Source organism: Stomoxys calcitrans, chromosome 5 (genome assembly GCF_963082655.1).
Source record: "Stomoxys calcitrans chromosome 5, idStoCalc2.1, whole genome shotgun sequence".
In the NCBI taxonomy this organism is placed as follows: domain Eukaryota; kingdom Metazoa; phylum Arthropoda; class Insecta; order Diptera; family Muscidae; genus Stomoxys; species Stomoxys calcitrans.
In genome coordinates this window covers 61,671,877-61,697,866 of record NC_081556.1, presented here as the reverse complement: position 1 = coordinate 61,697,866, position 25,990 = coordinate 61,671,877, and the positions used below count along the sequence as shown (strand labels likewise).

The 25,990-nt window shown below is 35.9% G+C and overlaps 1 protein-coding gene across 7 annotated transcripts in view; it reads right to left on the bottom strand.

Moving 5' to 3' along the window:
* Positions 1-25,990, bottom strand: part of LOC106091156 (dnaJ homolog subfamily B member 6) — a 138,210-nt gene that overhangs the window by 65,117 nt on the left and 47,103 nt on the right. For 5 of the 7 annotated variants that reach the window (XM_059368694.1, XM_059368700.1, XM_059368696.1 and 2 more), the window contains one exon: positions 10,678-10,733. The gene's annotated coding sequence lies outside the window, so the exon portion shown is untranslated. Of the gene's footprint in view, positions 1-10,579; positions 10,599-10,677; positions 10,734-17,252; positions 17,474-25,990 lie in introns of those variants that run through there. The other 2 variants (XM_059368699.1, XM_059368702.1) reach the window with 2 other exon arrangements.

The window sequence follows — 25,990 nt, the reverse complement described above, 5'->3', positions numbered from 1 at the left end:
CAAATGCAATGAATCTAACGGCTATGAAAAAATCATTTGGGAATATCAAGACGTCATCGTGATACCATGGCGGCAGTCAGCTAAAGCAGACAGCGAGACGCCTAGAGTAATAAAAATAATAGATATTACTTTTTATTCATTTTATTCAGTGCACAGCATGTAAATTTTAATTCGTTAATGACTTGGCATTAAGTAAATACTCAAAAACATTCACTAAGACCGAACAATAACATCACAACTATTGTACCAAATCCTTTAAGTGAATTAATTTTCCGAGTTGGAAAATATCGCATAGCACTCAATTATTGCTTTGGACAGGTTTCCTTTCTTTGATCGTTTTACAAATATTATAAACAAAGAATGATGAAAATAGTTGATATTGCAACTAAATGACAAACGGAGAACAATTAAAACATTGTTTGGTCCTGTGTTCAGTTTTATTCACACATCTGAAGAACGACTTAATAAACCAAATCCTGAAAGTAGTCTTTCAAATGTGGTACCATAATGACAATTTTCGCAAGGTTTTCTATCGCTTAGTCAAGAGTGCATATATAACATCAAAAAAATAATATATGAATTGATTTGTATAAGAGAACTGGGTTTGTTTGCAATTTAGTTATAGAATTTCAAGATATTTTTTGTCCATAAAACTGTGGTCTGAGACAGGCAGAATGCTTGGTGCAAGATGAAATAATTTAAATTATCTTCCACAAAAGATTGCTAATATGAAAATGTCCTGTTTCATTGAGCACATACAATCTCTTGTCATTATTTGTAGTGTGCTCTCAAATACCTATTCTGTAAGCACCATACTGCAAAAACTGCGGTGGAAAATATCACCATAAATATATTACAGAACCAATTTTTTATGCGTGCTTTGCATAGTCAATATCTATTCTTCTACACATTTCATTCGAGTACCATACTGCAATAAGCTGAAGGATATTGGGGCACATTCCTGCTTGGGTATTTTAATAGAAGAAAAAATCAACATTCAAAAACCAAAAGTCCTAACCGGATTTACATTTTTTAAAAATATACTCCACAGTCCTAATGTGCTGTATGATGTGCAACATGTTTTGTTTCTTCGAGGGTCTATATTTCAGACACCAGATTAAAATGTCAATCTCGGATCTTACTTCAAAATACCATTCATTATGTTTTGTATTAAGTATATAGGTATACTTGTCTGCTTTGTGGTGAATTTGGGTTTGGGAGGGTCAGCCAAGTTGGATAGAAATTTACCACTTTTCGCTGCACAAAAAAAAGTTCATTTAACTTTAAAGAAAATTTCGTAGTATTTTTTTACGATAAAAGTACGTTTTTTTTGCGATTAATTCTTGCAAGATTTTGTGGCAAATATAAAGTTTTTTTTTCACTGATAATTCCTTTCATTCTTGATATATAGAACATCTTATTCGGGATTTCAACTAGTTTTTCTTTACTTGAACATTAATTTAACGTCATTCCTATGTATATTCTTTTTAATTTCAAAATGGATTATGCATATTAAAAAGTCTACCAAGTTCAATTTAATGTTGTAACACAATTCTAACCCAAATTTTTACCAATTATAAGCAAATCTAATTTGGTAATTCAAACTCAAATGCAAATTTTGCCCATGAGAGAAGTTTTACATGGCATAATACCTCACAAATGTCGCCAGCATTAGGAGGGGAAAACCACCGCTGATAATTTTTGCTGATGGTCTCGCCAGGATTCGAACCCAGGCGTTCAGCGTCATAGGCGGACATGCTCACCTCTGCGCTACGGTGGTCTCCATTCAAACTCTTCCAGAATATATTTAGATTTATTTCGATATTATGATACACAATTATATTAAAAGCTTCCTATGTTACTCTAATAGTATTTATTGAATCTTACTTTAAAAATTGCCAATTTATCAGTTTACCATCCGCCCATTACTTTTTATCCATCACTTGTCTATACGCCTAAATAGTCACTCTCTCTCAAGTAGAGAGACACAAGAGAATAATTATTGGTACGGTAAACGAATAATCGTTTTCGGCTATCGAAACGCTTTTGCCATTAAAGAGTTCGGTCATACTATGTTTATGGTTACGTTTGATATGCTGAAGCGAAACGTACCATAGTTACGATAAAAGAAAAACTTCGTAATAAAAGTATAGTGTTTCTCGTAAAAATGTATTTAAAAAGTCTTATAGAGGAATTTGTAGCCCATTTCCACCTTGTCACAAGCTTTTTGCCACCATGGCTACACTGCGATCTTGATGAGGATCGCTACCTTCACATACAAATGTGGCTACAACAACCTGGAGAAATACAGCAAAGAAAGAGATTTGCCGAGAGATCTGATGAACCCTATTTTTGGGACAAAAAAAATCGTTCTAAAAAAACGGCATGGAAATGGCAGAGAACCGCTGGCTGTATCGACCTCGAAGAAAACTATGTTGGAGAATAAAGTAAAATTTTGATCAAAAAATATTGATCTTATTACACAAAAAAAATATCACTAACAAATTTTCAATTAAAAATGTAATTGATAGTAAAACGAGTTTCCAATTTCAAAATTAATTGTATAAATAATTTTTTAATTAAATCTGAACTGTTTTTCAATTACGTTCAGGATAGACATGTTCGCCATTTCAATAAACATATTAATTGATTCAATAATTTTTTTAATTGAATTTGAAAATTTTTTTTAAAAAATCAATTTAGCACTGCCCGTCCATTTTTTGAAAAGTTCTATCCGCGCAGAATATATATAGACCGACATTTGGGCGATTAAATATGCTATTGACTTACAACTTTTCAAACAAGGTGTTAATTGCTTTAAATATTTCTGATGGAAAGTTTTTTTATCTCTACATTAAATATAATTTATTTAACCATAAGTTTTAAGTAAAACAAATTTATTGTAAAAATGTTACCCTGAAAAAGTGTAAAGCTGAAAAAATTAGGATCTGAACAAATAGAATGGATCGATTCCAAACGCAACAAGACACTGTAGAATGTAAACGTAGTATTTCTAAATATTAAAATATTATCTCATTTAAATTATATTTTTTTAATTTTTTATTATCCAATAAAAATTATTTTGGATTGGAAAATGGCGCTGAAAACGAAAGATATCACATTTGGATGTAGATTTTCAGATCTGATCAAATCTGATTTTCAGATGTAGATTTTGATAAAATTCACTACATACAAATGTTACCTGTCTTAATAGTGTGTTAGTTTCACGAGGGTCGGTTATTGCAATATTACTCAAAATCAGACGAACCTATATATCTGGAAGCTATATCTCAATCTCAACCAAATGCGAATAAAATCGCAACACTTGGAGATCCGGGCGATCACGGAATGTGTAGGTTGAAAAGAGGGTGCGGATATTAATTCGCCCTTGCCACTATGGACATAAACCCAAGCCAGTAATTGGCTTGTTTTGCAATCTGAATACAAACATGTAACATCGAAGAAGAAAGTCGAAGTAAGGAATCCCGTGCTACCTACAAGATCCTTAAGTGTTTTTCATACCACGTCACTAAGTTGGCTCATGTCTGGTATTGTGTCCCCACCTAAGTACCGGTGTCTGTTAGCCGAGAATGCCGAGCAATGACATAGGAAATGCTCCAACGTCTCAACATATTCTCCACATGCTATCACTTGCTGCACCGATTGTGCATATGTGAGCTCGAATTGCGGTGTCCCCTTTTAATACCGAAAGCAATACTGACCTCCTTCTTACTTCTTTCAGTAATAGCCTTGTCTTCTGATCATCCGGATCTACCCATGGAATTTTCGCCGTTCTACCGAACGTTTCGCTGCATTATATGCGACTTCGTAGCCCACGCCCTAAATTTGGACTGCGTTGACCCGAAAGGCTTCGGGTTAACATTGACGGCAGTCCTCTGGCCTTCACTGCCAAATCGTCTAATTTCTAATTCTCCCTTACTCCGCTTTGGCCAGACACCCAAACGATGCTGATCGTGCCATCCTCAGAGGCGTTAATCTCCTTCTTACACTCCCAAACTGTTTACTGTCCGTAAAAACGTTCACACTCGACTTCCTCGAGTTAACAACACACCACCTCACGCATTCCGTGATCGCCCGGATATCTGTCTGCAGAATCGTATTATGGCCAGGCAGTCGAAAGCAGGTCTCCATATCTGGGTTCTCAATGTAAATTGATCCATCTGTATAGCATAATCTCTTAGACGGCAATACTAGGGTTCCAATAATGTGCCACTTGCACTCAACCTCAAGTGTCATCTCAGGTATCTGATCGGAAACCTCTTTCATATGTGCATAACTAAAAAATGTTTCATAACATATTGTAATGTATCTTTGTTTTTAGTACGAAATTGGTTTGTCCTTGTGTACAAGGAAATTTTGGAGTATGCATGGTACAGAACCCACCCAATTTTTTAGGGTTGCCATATCACTTTTGCACTATTTCGTCATTATCGCCGGTTTCAACTTCTTAAGCGTTCTGTATGGTTTGCATTTTGCAGAAGCCTTTGCAGATATTAGACCCCAGAGATATTCAACGTGAATCAAATCTGGATCCATGGCGGTCCGCTATTGTAAAGGTACGTTTCTTGATCTAAAATATGCATTTTTTAAGCCGTTCAACATGGAGGCATCATTGTTTTATGGGAAATTCCACACAATTCGTCAGCAAATTCTATTATGTGTTTTTTAGGAGGCCTTTATATAATTCTGCATTCATTTCAATTGAAACAAAACATTTTTGTAACTTTCCAAGTGTTCCAAATGCACCAAATACCATAAGGGATCAGTGGCCATGGTTTCGATTGCTGCACTCTTGTCGAGGGTACCGAGAATCCCTTCCAATATTTATGGTGACCATCGAGGTTTGTTTTGTCACAATATTATACATATCGAATTCTTTCCCCCAAAATTTTTATTTATATAGAAAAGGCCAACATATTGCTTCGATATTTGTTGTATGCTATGTTTGGAAACAGATAGATCCTATTCGTATTTTATTTGTTTGAAACTCATGCCTTTTTGCAGCAGAGAGTTAACATTACAGCTTTTTTAGCAACCATAGGACTGCTGTATTAACAAACATTTCTTGCTGCCAATTCAACTTACAAAATCTGCAGTAGTGAGTACACAAGTCTGCTGCAAAACAAATGTATGCTACTTTTTATGGATGCCTGTTACTTGCATTGATTAATTTAGGCATTTTTTTGAATTTTTGTTGGAAGAGGCGATTTTAATTTGTGGAATATTTCTGTAAATAAGCTACCTGATCCATCCATTGGTAAAAATTTCGAAATGTGGCTGACCGTGCTCGCATTTTTTGCAATTTAAATTTAAAGAAAAAAAGGTAATGGAATATATACATTTAATGGTGATTACAATCATCCACTGAGACCCACGTTTACATATGTGTACTATTTTTTCTTCTTACATCCCCTTCATATTTAGCAGCAGACATTTGCAGCAAACACCAGACTATTCAGCAGTAAGCCTGCTACTCTGAAATTGCAGTACTACTCCTACAATAGCAGCAAAATGAACTAACAGTATTCAGCAGACAGCAAACTTGTTGCTTTGAGTGTAGTAATAAAAATCAAGTAGATAGAAAGCAAGGGGCAACACGTTATTGTTGCATATCCCAGAAGTGATATGATGCTGATGTGCATGTCTGCCTTGGCAACTTATTTCTATACTATATGAAAAAAAAGAATATGGAATGTAAATATCCACTGAGACACACATTTTCATTTGCCCCAGTCATATTAATATCTCAGTTATGTTATTTTAACCCCGTTTTTTATTACTATTTTTTCTTTAAAACACAACAACTACAGCACCACTTGCTTGTTTGTTGTTATGCCTGTTTTGATTATTACTGGTATTTTTTCTGGCTTTGATCAGTCCATATATTCTCATTTTCTTTTCAAAAATTTTAAATTTCTCTTTTTTTTAAGTTAACTCTACTTCTAACAATCCCATCAATTGGGCAGGAGTCATTTTCAGAAAACAACAGACTTATCAGAAAACAGCCTGTGATTCTGAAACTGCAAATTTCGCTATAAAAGCAGAAATACTGCTGTAATAGCAGCACAGTTAACTCCTTGCAGTCAGCAGATAGTGTGTGCATATAATTCGATTTCTCGATTTTGACTTTTTGAACTTATTTAGAACTATGACTTCTAAAGTATAGAATATTCCGGATAGACACATAACCATAACTTCTTGAGCGCAATTGTTATCCTATTTGGTTGAAATTTGGAAAAATTATTTTTGCTTTGACCTCTAAGATCAATACCACGTTTCGCATGAATCGGTTCAAAACCTGATAATATTCCATTTAAACTGATCTCACGATATGACTTCTTGTTCAGGTATAAGAAGTAATTCTTATACAAAAAAAAAAAAAAATATATATATATATATATAAAATCTTGTTTTGATCTCCCATTATATTTTGGTAAAGAGAAACCATGCGAATAACTTGATAAATGTAATCCATGGTGGGGAGTTTCCAATTTGCGTTTTGCGGACCAATTAATGTTCTTTGTATTGTAGTATTTTATTAGGAAAACAATTGCTAATGTTATTGGCAACACACCACGCACAAGGTTTAACTAGGTGTTAAGAGGCAGTCACCAATCAAACTTACATAGACATTTTGGTCCATTGTGATACCACAGGAACCGTTAAACCATTAAGATCGCTTTAAAAGGCCAAAACTTAAAATTTTCAAATCCGCATATTCAGACATGTTCTTAAAGAAATAAGAACATTTATTGGAAATTCTTCCTCCTGTCAGTGAAGAAAAGGCACACTGCAGATGTTCTATTATTAAGGGTTATGCAGAAATCGTTACCTAAAGCCTTCAGTCTATCAGCATGTTTTCCAATCAGACAGTGACAGTGTCATGACGGATACGATGAGAGACTTATGTTCTGGTCAACGACGGCAACCCTCTAGATTGGGCCAATTGCTTAGCAGTAAATTGCAGGGGATTATATTTTTTTTTAATTGATCTATAGTTGTTGCTTTTTAGATATTTCAAATTGCAATATATTAAAATGAGGTTTTACCAATAGGAAAAGCACAGCTATAGTTGACTATGTTCGCAAACTATTTGCAATAGGTAATTTATTATCATTTTCTAGTATTGAGCCGATCCATGATAGACTATATAATTTTTTCGGTGAGCTACCCTTTTTTCGTTATTTCTTATGCAAGACAACATTCCGTAGTGTGCAAAATTTGGAAATGTATTTTTAGCGCAATCGACAAGTATACAAACACGATAATATATTTTTAACATTGTGTTGATGAAAAGCAAGAAGAAATCTTAAAACAAAATCGTTCTCCCAAATGGCAAGAGCAACCAACCCATCATCGCCAGGAATCGTGGCAACAATAGCAGCGAAAAAAATTATATTTCATCTGGTATTATTTTTAGCCAATAATCACAAGTGGTGTTAAAAATAAACAAATCGCACGTAAGTATTTGGGACTTGTGAGAAATGCCGCCAAGGCGGGTAGGGTACAATCAAAACAACGCATAGCAAACTTGAAAATTTTTCAAAAAAAAAAAAAAAAAATAGAGCAATAATCATGTTTACGTGGATGAGCCTCAGCGCCGCCTTGCTTACGGCACATCACACCTTTTGGATGTCTTCTTCCACGGCTTATTGGAACTAGACGGGTCCATTGGAATAAACAGGCAATCTTAAATGAAAACTACCAAAGAAAAAGAACTATTGAGTAAATGTTTTGTAAATTTGCCCCCGAACATTTATTAAGGAATAAGGGACATTTCGCACAGTGGCGTAAATTAAGAAAACAGGTTGCAAAAACAAAATTTTTACTTTTCAAAGATGCCAAATATGTTACTCATAGTTATGTCTGATATTTTTTAAGAAAATATGACACTTCAAAGTTGACGGACTTTTGGCTTAGGTTGAAAAGAGGATGCAGACATTAATCCGCCCCATGCCACTATGGACATACACCTAAGCCAGTAATCGGCTTGTTGTGCGATCTAAAAGCTATAACGTAACCTCTTAAAAGAAAATTTTAAGTTAGAAATTCCGTGCTACTTACAAAATCCTTAATTGTTTTCAATACCACTCCCCTAAGTTGGTTCATTTCTGATATTGTGTCTCCACCTAAGTGCCGGTATCAGTTGGACGCGAAAGCCGGGCAATGACAAAAGAAATGCTCAAACGTCTCATCTTCTTCCCCGCATGCCCTACATATGATATAAATATACTGACCTCCTTCTTGCTTGCTGATCCCCCCATAGGATTTTCGACGTCCTACCGACCGTTTCGTTGTTCCACAATGTTGCATGCGCATTCGTCGCCCACTTCCTTCATTCGGAACTCGACCCAAAAGGCTTCGGGTTAACCAATTTTATTGACGGCTGTCCTCTGGCTTTCACCGCCAAATCGTCTGCCCTTTTTTTCCCCTTACTCCGTTATGGCCCGGCACCCAAACGATGCGGATTTTCCCATTGTCAGAGAAGGCGTTCGTCTCCTTCTTACACTACAAGATTGTTCGTAACCTTATCGTCCTGGTTGTTATTGCCCTTATGGCAATTTTACTGTCGGTAAAGATGTTCACACTCGACGCCCTCGCGTTAGCACCACACCACTCACGCATTCCGTGATCGCCCGAATCTCCGCCTGCAGTATTATGGTCAAGCAGCCGTATTATGGTCAAGCAGTCTAAAACAGATCTCAGTCCTTAGGTTCTCAATGCAAACCCCCAGGCCCACTCTGTCCTCTAGCTTTGATCCATCCCTGTAGCATGATCTTTCAAATGGCAATACTAGGGTTCCGTCAATCCAAGACTGTGCCTCTGGCAGCAGTGCCTCGCACTCGACTTCAAGGTTCATCTCAGGCATCCGATCGGAAACCTCTTCCCTTCCTTCCAGATTTCCTATCGTCGCCTCGAATATTCCGCGATGGTATGAGCTGCTCCCATCCTCAATCCATTCTCCGATCGCCTTAAGTCTCATAGCCGCAGTGGCTGCCTCACACTCAATCTGTATGCCACTGGGTCGGATATCTAGAATAATCTCCAGTGCCCCAGAGGGCGTGGTCCTCATCGCTCCGCTTATGCCAAGACAACATGTTCTCTGAACCTGTTGCATGGTCTTTATGTTGCACTTTTTCTCCATAGCAGTCCATAAAACTACGGAGGCGTAAGTAAGTATTGGTCTAATCACGCTCCAGTAGAGCCAGTGGACTATCCTCGGATACAGGCCCCATTTCGAGCCTGCGGCCCGTCTACATAGTGCCCAACATCTGTGAGCCTTCTCAGTACGCTCCTGAATGTCACACTTCCAATTCAGTTCATTTATGCCATGGGACGAACAATTTATCTACCTGTTCCTAAGCATATGGTTTATCCAGTCTCTAAGGACCGGGTCCACCCGGTTCTAATCTAAGGATTGGATCAGTGTGTCGGTCCGCACACTGTTAAAAGCCCCTCCTTCCATTGATTAATGCACAATCCACCCTTACACCTGGCGAAGAAATTTTTAGTACCAAGGGCCGAATGACCGCATATGTGAACGAGTAAAATTGGTCGAAAACTTTTGTTTTGGCATTACCGCAAACGTTATCGAATAAGCACTATCGAAATTCGAGATTATGGCATTCTTTAACGAGTGCATATTCGAGTGTCAGCTGTTCGAAATCCGCTCGTGAGCTCAGGAGCAATCGAATAGAACTGTAACTTGATTTTAATAGTTAAAACCAAAAGTTAAAAGAAAGTATTTTAGTATTATAATATGAAACCAGTAAGGAAGGGCAAAAGTCGGGCGGTGCCGACTGTATAATACCCTTCACCTACCCTATAAGTACAATGTGTGAACCAATTTCGATGGAACTCGGCAGATGTTATCAGATGGGTTATACATTTTTTTTTAGATTAGATTTTTGTAAGGATGTTTCCAAACTGGGCTTTGGGGTGTACTCTGATGAACTAAGCTTGGTCATATCGAGATGATTACCCGACCACTGTAAAGTGTATCAAGTGAAGATCCTTGCGATTAAATATGTGGGATATTGGCTTAGATATAATGTAATAACTCACATAAATATCTTCACAGACAGCCATCCCAATGTATTTCTGAATTCAAAAACCGCACTCGACTGTCGCGATCGCTCAACGAGATGGTTGAAAAGTTCAAAATTTACCTGCTCTGGCCACAAAGATATCCCATGGATTTGTAAAGCAGATGAGCTTGCGAGACTAGGAACTACCTTACACATTCCAGGGGAATGTAAAATTGCAAAATGCGAAGCAGGTCTAGATCAAAATTGCTAGCAGTTTGGAAATCGGGACACAACGATTTGGCAGCCCGAACAAAATATAGAAATATCGAGGTGGGCCAATTGAGGACATTGGGCCTTGAAATGGCGAACGATGTCGCTAGCACCTCAGCTCTAACCATTCCAAATTTCAAAGAGAAATCTCTCCCCGTTCTTATAAGGCATATTTATTACTAGTTTTTTTTCGATTTCGAAATTAGTGTACCCCCATACTATGTTGGTGGGCAAAAAAAAAAGAGAATAAGAATAAATACCTGTGACTGGCTTTCAACTCTAGCGTATAGGGGTGGACATCCCTGTCTGTAAGCTATTCAAGATATCGATTGAATACTACATTTACTTTCGTACATACCTCATTAAAATCCGTTAAAGATCTTCTCCATTATTCTGAATGTAGTATTGGGAAATCTGCAATAAGATAAACACATAAATATATATAAATCTACAAGAAAAATTATAACGTTTGGAATATCTTTGCCACAAACAAATTATTAGGTTAGTATTGTAGTATTTTTTTTTTGTGGCAGTCTAACATTTCCTCCCACTTTTAAAGTTTATCTTAAATTATTCACGTTGACGTGGAATATCAAAATTCTTTTAAGTCAAATATGTTTTGTTTACAGTAAAAGAAGCGTTGTTACATCAAGAAATGATTCGTTTGCTTTGTTTATCTCTTCTGTCTCTTCTATTTGGCAGGAAGTGTCAGCGCCTGAGCTTTGTTTCATTGAGTAATAGTCAGTGTTGGCTAGCGATCGTGTGCGGATGTTTTAAGTAGAAAAATATCAATAATGACACAAACAAAACGAGCGCTGGCATAGGACGTGGGCCAGGTAAAAGAATATTAAAAGCAGCAACCATTGGAATGCTAATGTAGAAACCGGGAAAACAAATTCATAGAAATTTAATTAAACAATTCTGTGAAGAATGGATTCTGGGGTATTATTATGCGATAAAGGAGAGTGCTTTCCAAAGCAAGCACTTATAAATAATATTGTAAGCATAATAAAGAAACCACAAGATTAATAATGTAGTTAATTTCTAATGAGCAATAGCATAGGAATTAAGAAACTGATATGTTTAGTAAGGTTGTAAAAATCTGAATCTGATTTTTAGGTATGCACATTTTTATCATTATCTGTGTATAGAGATGGGTTTCTACCGGGTAAATACCCAACGCTTCGTATTCTTTGTTTATAAACCTGACCTTCTGATCTCATTAAAACGGATTTAGTTAGACTGGACCACATTTCACAGAAATAGGAAGAGGTCTACCAGAACACACTATGCCAGATTTCATTGAATTCGGGTAATAAATGGATCTCTTATGGCCTCAATACCCTATATCAGGAGATCGGGCGGTCGGTCTATAGGGCAGCTATATCCAAATATAAATAAATCGATCTGAACCACACTTCAGAGAAATGGGTAGGTGTCTACCAGAACTCATTGTGCCAAATTTCATCATCGAAATCGAATGACAAATTACCAATTTATTGCCTCCATCCACTCACCTACAACCTTACCTCTACTTTCAAATCCAAATCCTAAAGATACAACGTGTGTGGAAGTTATTTGCGTGTCGATTTCACCTCAAATGTAATTACAAATTTGTACTCTTCTACAAAAACCTTTCATTGGTGTCCTATTTTGTCCGTTTGGGTTTTTTGACTAAATGTTAAGATAAGATTCATACTCTATTTCACTCTTACTTTTAACTTTTACACCCTTTTTTATAAAGCGAATTGTTTAAGAAAAAATACTATTCATACAATCGGATATTATCGGCTGCAGACCGTAGGCTTCTCTGTTTCTATTACAAATAGAACAAGTAAAGAGGCATTAAGTTCGGCCGGGTTGAACTTTGGATACCCACCACCTATGTAAACCACCTTTTGTCTTAATCCGATGAAAAATTTATAACGTTTGCAATCATAGCATCTATATCGAAATATGTTCCGATTTGGACCAAACTCGGCACGGACATTAATAAATACAAGTCACTGTTCAATTTTGTAGAACATAATATTGTTTTTTGGTAGCTATATCCAAATTTAGACCGATCTGAACCATATAGGACACGATTTTTAGCAAAATCGGATAATAAATGTGGCTTTTATGGGCTTAGATTTTTAATCGGCAGATCAAGATATAGTCCATTATAACCCATCTTCGAAATTAACCTGCCTATGAACAAAATGAATCTGAGCAAAGTTTCAGCTAAATATCTCTATTTTTAAAGACTGTAGCGTGAGTTCAACAGACAGACGGACATGGCTAAATCGTCTTAGATATTTACGACGACCAAGAATATATATACTTTATAGGGTCGGAAATGTATATTTCGATGTGTTGCAAACGGAATGACAAAATCCTTCGGTCGTGGGTATAAAAACAAAAAACCCTTTTTTAAAGATAGGCAGAGAAAATGTGTTTGCTTGTAATAGCATTTGACTTGTTTCCTAGATCGCGATTTCGTTTGGCACCAACCTTGTCGCTAAGATCCGCAAAACACCCTCCAAACAGGCCATCTAAATATGGGAATCAAATAAGAAATACTTGAGAATAGTATAAGAATTTTATATCTACTTAAAAGCCAAATATCTGAGTGGCAAACCGATTCCAAGAACACCACCAAAAGTGACATATTTACTATGTCAATAGGTCTAAATGTTTGGGTGGCCGCCCATACCCAAAACGGACGTATTTACCGACTCAAATGGGACAAGAATAGGAAAACATCATAGTTATGACAATGGGGATACCAAGTGAAAGGAATTTAGGAAACGAATTCTAATATGATATTTAAATCTGAGAACTAATGTTTGTTGCGATGACCCTACTCCAAATTCTTGAAATCTCGCAGTGTGGTATTTTACAAAATGCTCTTAAATAGTAGAATATAAATTTTCATGGTAAAAATTTGCTCCTTATATTGCAATGAAAACGCAGCAGAGCGGGCCCTGGCTCAAAAAACCAAACAATGCAATACAATAGGCCCATATACCACAAATGAACAAGCTTTGGACTTTAGGACGGCAGACATACAGTGGGATAGAATCGAAAAAACTTGTAAAAAATCTGACGTTTGAGAACGTCATGAGAATTTTAAATGGTTAGAGCTCAGATGTTAATGAGCGCCTCTTGACTGGGGCTCACTCCGGCATTTCGAAAACTGGTTCGGGCTGCCAAATCATTTGTGGTCCGATTTTTAAAATTGCTTTTTGCTGCATAGTGCTCAAAAATCCTCGCTTAGTCGCTATTTTAAAAAGTTGCTTGCAAAGAGAGGTATTTTAAAGATGTGTTTTAAGTAAAATTTGAACTACATATGTCAATTTAACCGGATGTTCTATGTACTACAAAATAGGCAATTTTTTATCAAAAAAAATTGGAAAATTGCTGCGAGTTCTCACGAAAAGCCAAGATCACAATAACAAAAAATACAAATTTTGCCCATGAACATTGCACTAAGGAACAGGGGCTACCGTAGCGCAGAGGTTAGCATGTCCGCCTATGACGCTGAACGCCTGGGTTCGAATCCTGGCGAGACCAACAGAAAAAATTTTCCGCTGTGGTTCTCCCTTCCTAATGCTGGCAACATTTCTGAGGTACTATCCCATGTAAAACTTCTCTCCAAAGAGGTGTCGCACTGCGACACGCCGTTCGAACTTGGCTATAAAAAGGAGGCCCCTTATCATTGAGCTTAAAACTTGAATCGAACTGCACTCATTGATATGTGAGATGTTCGCCCTGTAAGCCAAGATCACCCTTTGGTCAATTTACTATAAAAAATGGCGATTTTGAAATCATCTTTGCTTGCTACGTTGGCCTCCATTTCTATCCATTCTAGCGATATTCATTCACGTGGTCAACTCATTAGGCGATAAATATTACAAAAAATGCACTGATTTTGTTGCCAGTAAAAACGTAGGCTTTTTCCGACACCTAATAACCAATTTTAGTTGTTAAATGGCAAACATACGAACGCATTTAAAGTTTCATCAAAGTCACACGAAGAAATCGGTTTCCAGACGTGTATGGATTAATTTATAAGGACAAAACAGAAGGATGAAAAGTGTTTTGTCAGCTACTGTTGAATTGTTGTTTCTTTATCAAAATTCAAAAGAGATATTCTATATTTAAATAAATCTTTTCAATTTAGCAGTGAAAAAAAGCAACCCATAAACATCAATATCAACAGCATCATCGCCATCGTCATTATCATCGCATCTTGTGGGTGTCTTTCCAACAACACGCAAGTGATTCTCTCATTGATTTCGATGATTAGCTGGCCATTCGCTTGTTCAACGAACATATGAAACTTAACAAGTAAAGCGCTAAGTTCGTCCGGACCAAAAACTCAATACCTAGTATTATGCGAAAATTTTGAACATTATTACAGCAATCATGCTGAGGATTATTTTGAAGAAAGCACATGCTGAATGTCTTCTTGGGCTCATGAAGTCCAATCAGGTTATAAGAGGCTTTTTTCTTCTTATGGACATCTCCCGGCTATATTGAGCGCCGGTGTTGGGGGCTTGTAACGTAAACGTAATTCACATTCTGAATTCAAAAAGGCAAATCAGGGGCTAATCACTTTGGCCTATTTGCAATCTGCAACACACTACTATAAGAAGCATCTGTGCGAAAAATCAAGTGGATTGCTTTATCCGTCAAATACCATCCGGATTTGCACTGACCGACAGACACGTCTAAATCGATATAGAATGTCAAGAGGATCAGGAATATATTGCTCCCTTACATATAATACAATGTAACATAAAGATTTTATAACCCCCATTTTTTGGGGGTGCGTGCCTGTTCGTTAGGTTGTGTTAGGTTTAAGAGGCAGTCTACAATAGAGCTGGCAATATATCGATGGTACTATCGATATTTAATTTTTTGGCTGCATATCTATTGAGATAGAAATGAGAAAAAAATCAATTCGATACTGAAGACATGCTGATATAGGATTCCTGTCAGCTTTATTCGCAAATGTCTTTAAATGTACGACTGGCCATTGAATTCATGTATTTTACATTATTTGTCTCCCAAAGAGGAGGGAGTCGAGCTGTATGAGAAGCTCACAGACAACACACCATTAGTGGGCGTTTATGGCTTGGTTAGAACCCCCCATTAGCACTTTAGAGTTTTCTGGCCTTCCGTCTACCGACCTATAGTTTATAGCGTGCTCATTTGTCATAAATGTACTTAGAACTCGTAGAGAAAACCTTATGAAAGCTAAGGTTGATCCCACAAGCTAACAACAGCAGTTTCTTTCGAAAAGGAATACCCGCCACATATGGCAAAAATAAATTTCTTGTGATCTTCTGATCACAATATGCGTCAAAAGGTTTCCAATATTATATGAAATTGACACCAGAAATTGGAATGGAATGAACTTATACTGCAACTGAAGGTATAAAAGGTTCCACATTCTAAAGACTAGACGAATAAACTTGAAATGACTATTGCTCTTAGCTCAGTGTCCGCAGGGATGGACATACAAAACATTTCGGCGCAGAGAATGGTTGGTAGATACATCTAGCTGGTCTCAAATATGGTGCGAGTGTTTAAAACTGCTTTTACCCACGTCTTTTCAGTTGGATTTACCTAACGAAAAGCGAACAAGCACAACACACAAGCACCAATGCCTAAGCTTGGGCTACGCTTTACAATCGCATTTTAAGAAACTGCTACAAGGGGGTGATTCACAGAGCCGTGATTTGTGCGCATTTATTTATAAACAAAATAACGTACACACCCCCTCATACAAGGGCAGTTTATAATCCAATAATGGCAAAAGCACACTAAACAACTTCATGATCATTCTTTCGGATTCAGCAGCTTCAACGATCATCTGCAAGTTTTCGGTGACTAAACGCATGGTGCTATAATTTGGGAATGGTAGAAGCTGTAGAGCATATGGCGGGTAACATTGATGATCTCAATGGGACGTTGCACAATGGGATAGAATCGAAAAAAACTAGTTGAGTTTGAGTTAAAGCTACAATTATCTGAAAAAAAAATACAGATAAAAAAAATTTAAGGAAGCAACGAAGAGATATATTTTAAAAAACTCTTTCTGGAAAGTATCCTTAGAAAACAAAAAAAAAATAAATTTTGTCGATTTTCTTCACAAAAATCGCCAAATTACCCATTTCCGTCAAAGATGATTTCAAAATCGGCATTTTTTAGTAAATTGGCTGTGGATGCTACAAATATTGTATGGTGCAAACATTGTTTGTATGTGTTTAGCGGAAATATGAAGTAAAAAAAAAAAAAACATTGACCCAAAAGGGGGTCTGGGCTTTGCGTGAGAATTAGGAGCAATTTGCCATAATTTTGATACATATGACACCCGTTTAAGTTGACATATTTTGTCCTCTTTATAAAACAAAAAGTAATAGTTAAGGTGTTTAAGCAACTTTTCTCAAAAGATAAAAATACTTTTTTTGACCGGAAATACAAAAAAATGTTTGGTTATGTTAGGTTGAAAACAGGGTGCGGTGTTAAATCCGGCCGATGCCACTACGACGTACACCTTGGCCAGTAATCGGCTTGTTTTGCGCTCTAAATACTAAAAAGTTACCTCGAAAAAAATCGAATTCTGGAATTCCGTGCTACTTACAAAATCTCTTTTTGTATTTCATCCCAGTGGCGGAAAGAGGTGTGCAGCAGGCTTTTTATAATGCCTGCAGAGAAGTCTGGAGGCATTCCAAAGACATACGCGCTCGCTTTCAAATTTACACGGCGTGTCATTGGCGAAGAGGGCATCACCTATCACTTCTACTATTAGCACTTATAATTACACTTAAATTACAAGAAAAATGTCTCGGTTTTTTGCTTATTTTTACTTTGCATTTAAATGTTGTTGGTCTTTTATTAAACTCTTTTTTTTCTGTTTTTCCATATTAGTTCTACATTTACCTTTTGCCGCCAGTGGGGTTTGAACCGAACATGGGATCTCTCGTTTGCAAGTCAGATGTGCAACCAACTCAGCCAAAAACTTTTTTATAACGTGCGCGGCTAAAGGCAAACAAACATCATTGTCTATTTTTAGAACAAACAGTATCGTCGTTTGCTTCTGTTATGTTATCCCTATTCTTGGAAAGTAGTCATGAATTTGAGTTTACTATTACTCTTTGTGTTTGTGTTTGGGTTGTACGCACACCCAACATATCCTTCATGTGTAGAGTATTGAACCCATAAAAGGAGCATTTTTCATCCGATCTCGATGAAATTTGAAACAGTGAGTTTTCGTAAACCTCTCCAACTATTTTTTTGAATGTGATCCAGATCGGTATGTCAGAGGTATGAATATGTAAAAAAGAAATTCCAATTTTCTGAAAAAGAAATTCAAATTAAAAAATTTTTAAAAAAAAAACAAATGAATTTTCTTTATTTCTTTTCTTTTGCAGAGTAAAGATTCCTTAAACAACAAAGGAAGAAAGAACCCAAAATACACATTTCGAGCAAAGATTGTGGAGGCTACAATTTTTGTTTGGATCCACGAATATTTTGCATGAGTTTAGGGAAGATATAAAGTAAAACAACAACAACCCAAATATGAGGTATGAGCTTTGCGTTTTGAGAACTCGAGCGGGTTTTCCAATTTTTTTACAAAAAAATATTGTTTAAATTTCACTTCAAACGCATCTAAATCATAACCTCTTAACAAAAGAAAAACAAGTAAAAGCGTGCTAAATTCGGCCGAGCCGAATCTTGGGTACCCACATCATGCATTCCGGTAAAAATTTACCTTTATTAATACAGTTCGTATTTGAATTATTTTGCAACAATCAAATCGGGGTTTGATTGCGTCATATCGGGCTATCGATATTTAAGGAGTCTTATATCAGTATATATAACGATTCAGAGGAGGCCTCCGTAGCGCAGTGGTTAGCATGTCCGCCTATGACGCTGAACGCCTGGGTTCGAATCCTGGCGTGACCATCAGAAAAAAATTTTCAGCGGTGGTTTTCCCCATGTACTGATGTACATGGGGATGTGTGTGATGTGTAGGCCCATTATCATTAAGCTTAAACTTTAATCCGACTGCACTCAATGATATCTGAGAAGTTTGCCCCTGTTCCTTAGTGGAATATTCATGGGCAAAATTTGCATTTGCAGAACGAATCAGATCATACTTGACACAGATTTTGAAAGTCGTTGGTACTGTACTACTGCTGTAAATTTCGGCCTAATATTATTTTAACACATTTCCTCACTAATATTGGTTCGTGTTTCATAGTGAAAATTAATATTTTTTACGATTAATTTTTATTGATAATAGATTTGGAAGCAAAAAGACTTTCTGATTTTATTCATTGGGGAAGTCCCATCATTTATGATAACATTTTAATAAAAGTATTATGTTGTCAGTGATATTTTTGTAGTTTTTCAAAAAAGTAATCGTGAAAAACCTGGGTATTCGAGAACATGCAATTTGACTCGTCAAATTTCATTAAAGATTTTCGTACATAACACATAAGGAAATCATTATTCGCAAAATCTTTTCATTGTAAAAAGGTTTTCTTGGAAGAAAATCAAAAATTCAAAAAGTAAATTTTAAAATGTTTTAAATAATATTTCACTGTGCTCAAATTCAAAATTTCACTGTGTCCCAAAGCCAACAAAACTAACAAATTTCTACTAGACTTTTCGTCTCTTAATCACTATGAGCTCCGTATCAACGAAATTAATCTGGGTAATCATTTCAGGGTTATAAGATTGTGTTTCGGAGTCCTTAACATTTATCATTTCATTGCTGATGTAATTCAAATAATTTATTACTAAATATTCCTAATTTTTGTTTGGAAAAGTTTTTCTACAGATAACATTTTATTTAAAATAATAATAAAACAAGAATTAAGAGAAAATTCATATAGAATTATCTAAGAAACAATGCTTTGAAACAATTTTATAAATTTTTTTTTTGCAGGAAAATTTGGCTTAAAATAACTTTTAATAACTTCTCGTTTAAAAAAAATCACAAAAATTGTATCATTTAAAAAAATTATTGGGTTGCCCAAAAAGTAATTGCGGATTTTTCATATAGTCGGCGTTGACAAATTTTTTCACAGCTTGTGACTCTGTAATTGCATTCTTTCTTCTGTCCGTTATCAGCTGTTACTTTTAGCTTGCTTTAGAAAAAAAGTGTAAAAAAAGTATATTTGATTAAAGTTCATTCTAAGTTCTATTAAAAATGCATTTACTTTCTTTTAAAAAATCCATTGCGATTCAGTCTTTAAAAAAATTGCATTAAATCATTAACGGCGAAAAATACCCATGAATAGAGCTATCCTAGCTCGAGTTAGGAAAGACTGAAACCAGTTACAACAATTTTTCCCGTCATGTTTTGGGGAAAAATCGAAAGCCGGCAATTTTTTTAAATACCAAAAATCAGAAAAAAAATTTCTCAAAATTCCTAGGAGTGAAATTTCTGGAATCCATTTTAATCTATAGTTGCATTTGATGGTTTCTTTATTTAAAAAATAAATTTATGGTAACAATTCTACTTTTTCCGACAGCAGGTGCGATTTTATGCTAAAATTATTAAATCCGGCTTTCTTCGGTAAAGGGGCTTAGGAAAAAGATTTTTTTTTTCAAAAATTTTCAATATTAAATATTTTAAAAGTTCTTTGCTGTGCTATTCTTTAAATAGAAACCATTGAACGAAATGGTCTATAGTCAGAAAATAACCTGCAATGCAATCTAAATGAAATTAAAATTAGATTGAATAGAGGGTGCAGATATTAGTCCGCCCATGCCACTATGGACATACACCTGAGACAGTAATCGGCTTGTTGTGCACTTTAAAAACTATAAAGTAACTTCTAAAAAGAAAATTTTAAGTTAGGAATTCCGTGCTACTTACAAAATCCTTAATTGTTTTCAATACCACTCCCCTAAGTTGGTTTATGGGTGCCATTGTGTCTCCACCTAAGTGCCGGTATCTGTTGGACGCGAAAGCCGGGCAATGACAAAGGAAACAATATATGCTATCACTTGCCGCACCGATTTTACATAAGTGAGTTCGTAGTCCCATTTGTCACGTTATGATACCAATATCTATACTAACCTCCTTCTTACTTCCTTTCTGTAATAGCCTCGTCTTCTCATGATCTGGATCCCCCAATAGGATTTTCGCCGTTCTACCGATCGTTTCGCTATTTCACAATGTTGCATGCGCATTCGTTGCCCACTCCCTTAACTCGGACTGCATCGACCCGAAAGGCTTTGGGTTAACCAAGTTTACTGACCGCAGTCCTCTTGCATTCACCGCCAAATAATCTGCCCTTTCATTTCCCCTTGCTCCGATATGGCCCACCACCCAAACGATGCGGATTTTGCCATCCTCAGAGAAGGCATTAATCTCCTTACACTGCTGACGGTTCGTGACCTTACCGTCCTGGTTATTTATATGTTATTGCCCTTATGGCAATTTTACTGTCGGTCAGCACCACACCACTTCACGCATTCCGTGATCGCCCGGATCACCGCCTGCAGGACCGAATTATGGTAAGGCAGTCTAAAACAGATCTCAGACCCTGGGTTCTCAATGTATACCCCAGGCCCACTCTATCCTCTAGCTTTGATCCATCCATATAACATGATCTTCCAGATGACAATACTAGGGTTCCGTCAATCCCAGACTAGAATAGTCTCCAGTGCCCTGGGGGCGTGGTCCTTATCGCTCTGCCTATGCGAAGACAACATGTTCTCTGAACCTGTTGTATGGTCCTTATGTTGCACTTTTTCTCCATAGCAGTCCATCAAACTACTGAGGCGTAAGTAAGTATTGGTCTAATCATGATCCAGTAGAGCCAGTGGACTATCCTCGGATTCAGGCCCCATTTCGAGCCTACGGCCCGTCTACATAGTGCCCAACATCTGCGAGCCTTCTCAGTAGGCTCCTGAATGTGACACTTTCAATTAAATGTTTTTCCAAGATCACACCTATTTGACATTGTCAGATATCGAAATCGTCTTATTGGGGAATATATACAATATAAATTGTCTAAATTATGAATATATAAAATTTTGTCTTTAAAAATATTTGTTGAAATTTGCTATAGAAAAAATTTTAGGAAAATGTTGTTTGGGACAGATAAGCATGATAAAAAGACTTTAAAATGTTTATGCAAAATGTAGTGTCGCAAAATGCAACATTTAAATTAAATTTTGGCTTTAAAAAAATATATCGAGGTTAGGTTAGAGTTTTTCGCTGAATTTTAGTCGTTAAAAAAAATTCATTAGAATTTAGTCTAAGAAAAATTTTTATGACTGGCCTCAGCAAAATACTGTCTTCGTAGAATATTGTAAATAATATTTGTCATTTAAAAAAATGTTACTGTAATTTTTGGTTTATAATAAATATAATTAAAATTTTTTCTTTAGACAAAATCATTTTGGCCCCCCTGATCCCCACATAAATCGATCGATCTATTTGACTTCTTGAGTCCCTAAATGGTGCAAGTGTTATCCGGTTTGGCCATAATTTTGCACATTGACTTTTCCTACGACCTCCAATATATGTTCCCTTATTAACCGTGGTTCCCTTATAAATCGATCCCGATTATATTTATCCCTAGACGGTGCAACTTTTATCCGATTAGGCTACAATCTTGCACGACTTCTCGTATGACGTTTAATATCTGCTCCGAGTATGGTCAGGATCAGCCCATAACCTGATATAGCTCCCATATAAATCGATAAATCTCCCGATTGTACTTATTGAGCGTGAAATTTTGCACAACGACTTCTCGTACGACCTCTAACACCTGCACCAAGTATGGTGTAAATCGGTTCATAACCTGATATAGCTTCAATATAAAATCTCTCAATTTGACTTACACCGTATTATATAAATTTCTTGTCTGGGCACTGACTTTGTTCCCGAAATAATGCAATATCTCATAAAGTTATAGGTTATAGCAGATGATTCTTATCGGAAAATAATCACAAGACATCATAGTAATTTATGAAAAAGAAACTTGATTGAATCCGAAGTTCCAGTTCATGGAACAAATAAGCACAGTTCATGAAAATATAATAATATAAAAAAGTTAATACCTACCCTTCTCAATGAAAAACACTAATTTTTGTGTAATTAGTTGACACGAACGCAAATGTATAACCTGTTCGATAATGCAAATAAAAACGTGGTAATGCTAAGTATGCACCCACTAAAACATATGTTGGGCTTGACTTCTTACAGCTGTTCTACCTGACCAAATCAATCAATGTAGATTCGATTTCGAAGATCCGTGGAATGTTTGTGATTGATTGGCGTATAATTTTGTCAATTTTAAACAACTTGAACATTGAGTTATCGGTAATTTGGCCCATAGTGCGTGGTCTGGACAGACCACAACTTAAAAAGAGCTTTAAAATGTTCATTTTTGGATTTGGAAATGGATTTTTTGAAATTTTATTCTTGGTTCAAAAACTGTTTTATTTTAACTCACTCTTTAATTTTAATGGTTTAAAACGTCAATTAAGGACAAGCAAACGAAATTATGGACATATAGTTAAGAGAATAACCGAGATCCGCCAAATGAGCAAAAATTGATGCTTTACGAACCCGCAGAAGACTAATGGGGTATAGAAGCTATATCAGCTTATAGACCAATTTAGTTAATACTTATCATGTACATAAGTCATAACTTTTGATGGATTTTTATTTAAAATAAGAGAAAAATTTAAAATATAAGGTGATTCAATAAAAAAATCTCACACACGAAATACTTTAAAAAATTCTACAAAAATGTCTTTTTACAGGGATTTGTGCGCGAAATTTTTTAATATTTTAATGAAATAAATTTTATTTTAGTCATTAATAGGCGAAACTTCATTCATTCGTGCAACACAAAATAATTTTTGAGAAAAGAACTCAAAAAGTTATCACTCTACACTCTAGAAAAGTTTTCTGAAAACAGCAAACACTGTCTGCTGAATATTAGTATTGTAGTTAATTTTGCTGCTATTGTAGCAGTAGTTCTGCTATTACAGCAGTAGTACTGCAATTTTAGAGCAGCAGGCTTACAGCTGGAAAGTCTGTTGTTTGCTGCTTAATTATGAATGGGATGTAAGAGGAAAAAATAGAAAAATATTGTGTCTCAGTGGATAATTATAATCACCACTGAATGGATACTTCCATAATTTTTTTCTTTAAATTTAAATACAAAAGACCATGCCAGTCATGTGCACATAAGTTGAGCAATAAAAAAAATGCGAGCTAGCTTAGCCACATTTCGAAATGTATACCAATGGATGGATCAGGTAGCTTCTTTACAGCAATATTCCACATATTAAAATCAACTCTTCCAATAAAATTTCTAAAATAAAATCTAAAAAATGCCTAAAGTAATCAAAACAAGTAACAGACAACCATAAAAAGTAGCATACAATTTTTTTTCAGAAGACTTGTGCACTCAAAACGGTAGATTTTGTTAGTTGAAATTGCAGTAAGAAATGTTTACTTATACAGCAGACCTATGTTTGATTAAACAGCAGTAATGTCTTTTCCCATTTTCAACAGACAAAAACTGCTGTTTTAGCAAACATTTTCGCTGTTTTGAGTAACAAATTTGGTTGAGTGTAGGTATTCTGTTTGTATTTGAACAGTTCGCTGGATGTCCTACTCTTTATCGTGATATTCACAATACGTTTCATGGTTTTGAATAGAAAGGACGTAAGGCCTTTGGTGTCGCACAATTTGCCTTGCTGGGCTTTGGGTATAAATACAACCCTTGCCTTCTGACAGGCTTGCAAAGTATTTGCAAGTCCTAGGCAAACGAAAAATTGCTGTGAAAATAGTGGCCAGATGGGGCGCCAATAGTGAAAATAGTGACCACATGTCCGCCTCCTTCTGTAGTAACTCTGGAAATATTTCATCAGGTGATTTAAATGGTTCGAAGATACTGGAGGCATTATTTACAGTTAAATCTGTAATGATAAGACTTCGATCGACCTCATTATTTTAAGATTCTGGTGTTTCCGTGAGTCCCGTCGTATTCTGTGGAAAATGCGTTTTTATCAAAAGCCTCAACATGTCCTCCGTTGTCTCTGCTCTCACTCCCTTGTCGTCTACTAACGTTTCAGTATGGGCATGGGTTTCTGAGAGAATCTTTTTCGTCTTGGCAGCACTATTGCAGAAAAGCTTTTAGCAGGCACGTTTTGTCGCTCTAATAATCGTACTGTATTCTTTGAGCCGTGTGTAATACACTTCCCAATAACCCAACGCTTTTTACGTCGTACTCTGTTAAAAAGTCTGCGGAATTCATTCGCAATGTTGCGAATCTCCCCGGTCATCAAGGGTATTTCTTGGGCTGATTTTCTTTCTCGAAGAGGACAACTATTTTCAAAAGACTCCACTATTGCTGTCGTAATCCTGTCACACAATGTCTTCTATGATTGGACAGACTAAATTATCTTCTTCTTCAGAGAAGAAGCGTTCCATGGAGAACTTCCAATCCTAAACCTCATCGATTAGATTTTCCGAACATACTGGCCATATTATTTAGCCCTTACCATGCTCTCTAAAATTTTTCAAATAGAAAAATCCACCGGATTGGTATACGTCAAATTGGACAATCACTGTATAGACGAAATGAAGTGCGAAACATGATTCAGGAATTACTGATGATAAACTTCGTTCAAAGAGTGGAACTACTGTGCTTCTAGAAAGGTATAAATTATTTGTAAGCATATAGTTTGTTTCGGCTGAAAATATTCTAGTTTTCCACACACATGGATAGATTAAAAAAAGTTTATTTTTCTTATTACATTTATTAATGTCTACATATATAAAATTGCATTTTTTGCGCTAATTAAATTTATTTTTTGAATTTATTTTAAAACATATTACGAAAAATAAACTATTGCATAAAACTGCATTATTTGTTTACTTTAAATTTTCTTCAATTACCCAAAATAAATGAATTTATTATCAATTTTGCTAATGATGAATACTTTTTTTGACCGCTGTATATCTATCCGATAAAAGTAGCTTTTGTCCAAGCTTACTTCGCCATATGCAACAGTCAACATTAGGAATGGGTCAGTGCACTAAATTTTGTTTTTCACACAAAATTTTTTGCTAGTTCTTTATCCATTTTTTTTGAATAAGGAAATATCGCAGTAAAATCAAACGCAAAACAGCTGTCAAAAATTTACTAAACATTCAATATGACCGACCTTAAAGTGCACATATTACCAAAGTTCTTTTTACAGCATCTATTTTTACAGCTCATAGCTGAAACGTGATGAGCCTAAATGGACCAGAAATTACATACATGTTAAGGCATTTAAACGACATGATAACGAACAAAGCAAACCTTTCTCTTCCATTGAATTGTGTTTTACGAATATAACATAAACTGAGACATGAAATGGAATAAAAACAAGTAAAAGCGTGCTAAATTCGGCCGGGCCGAATATTATATACCCTCCACCATGGATCGCATTTGTCAAGTTCTTTGCCCGAAGCTATATTATGACCCGATTCGGGCAATACTTGGCTTGCATGTTAGACAACATAGTAGACGGCATAGTGTAAAATTTCAACCAAATCGGATAAGAATTACGCCCTCTAAAGGGCCAAGAAGTAAAATCGGGAGATCGGTTTATATTGGAGCTATATCAGGTTTAAACCGATTCGG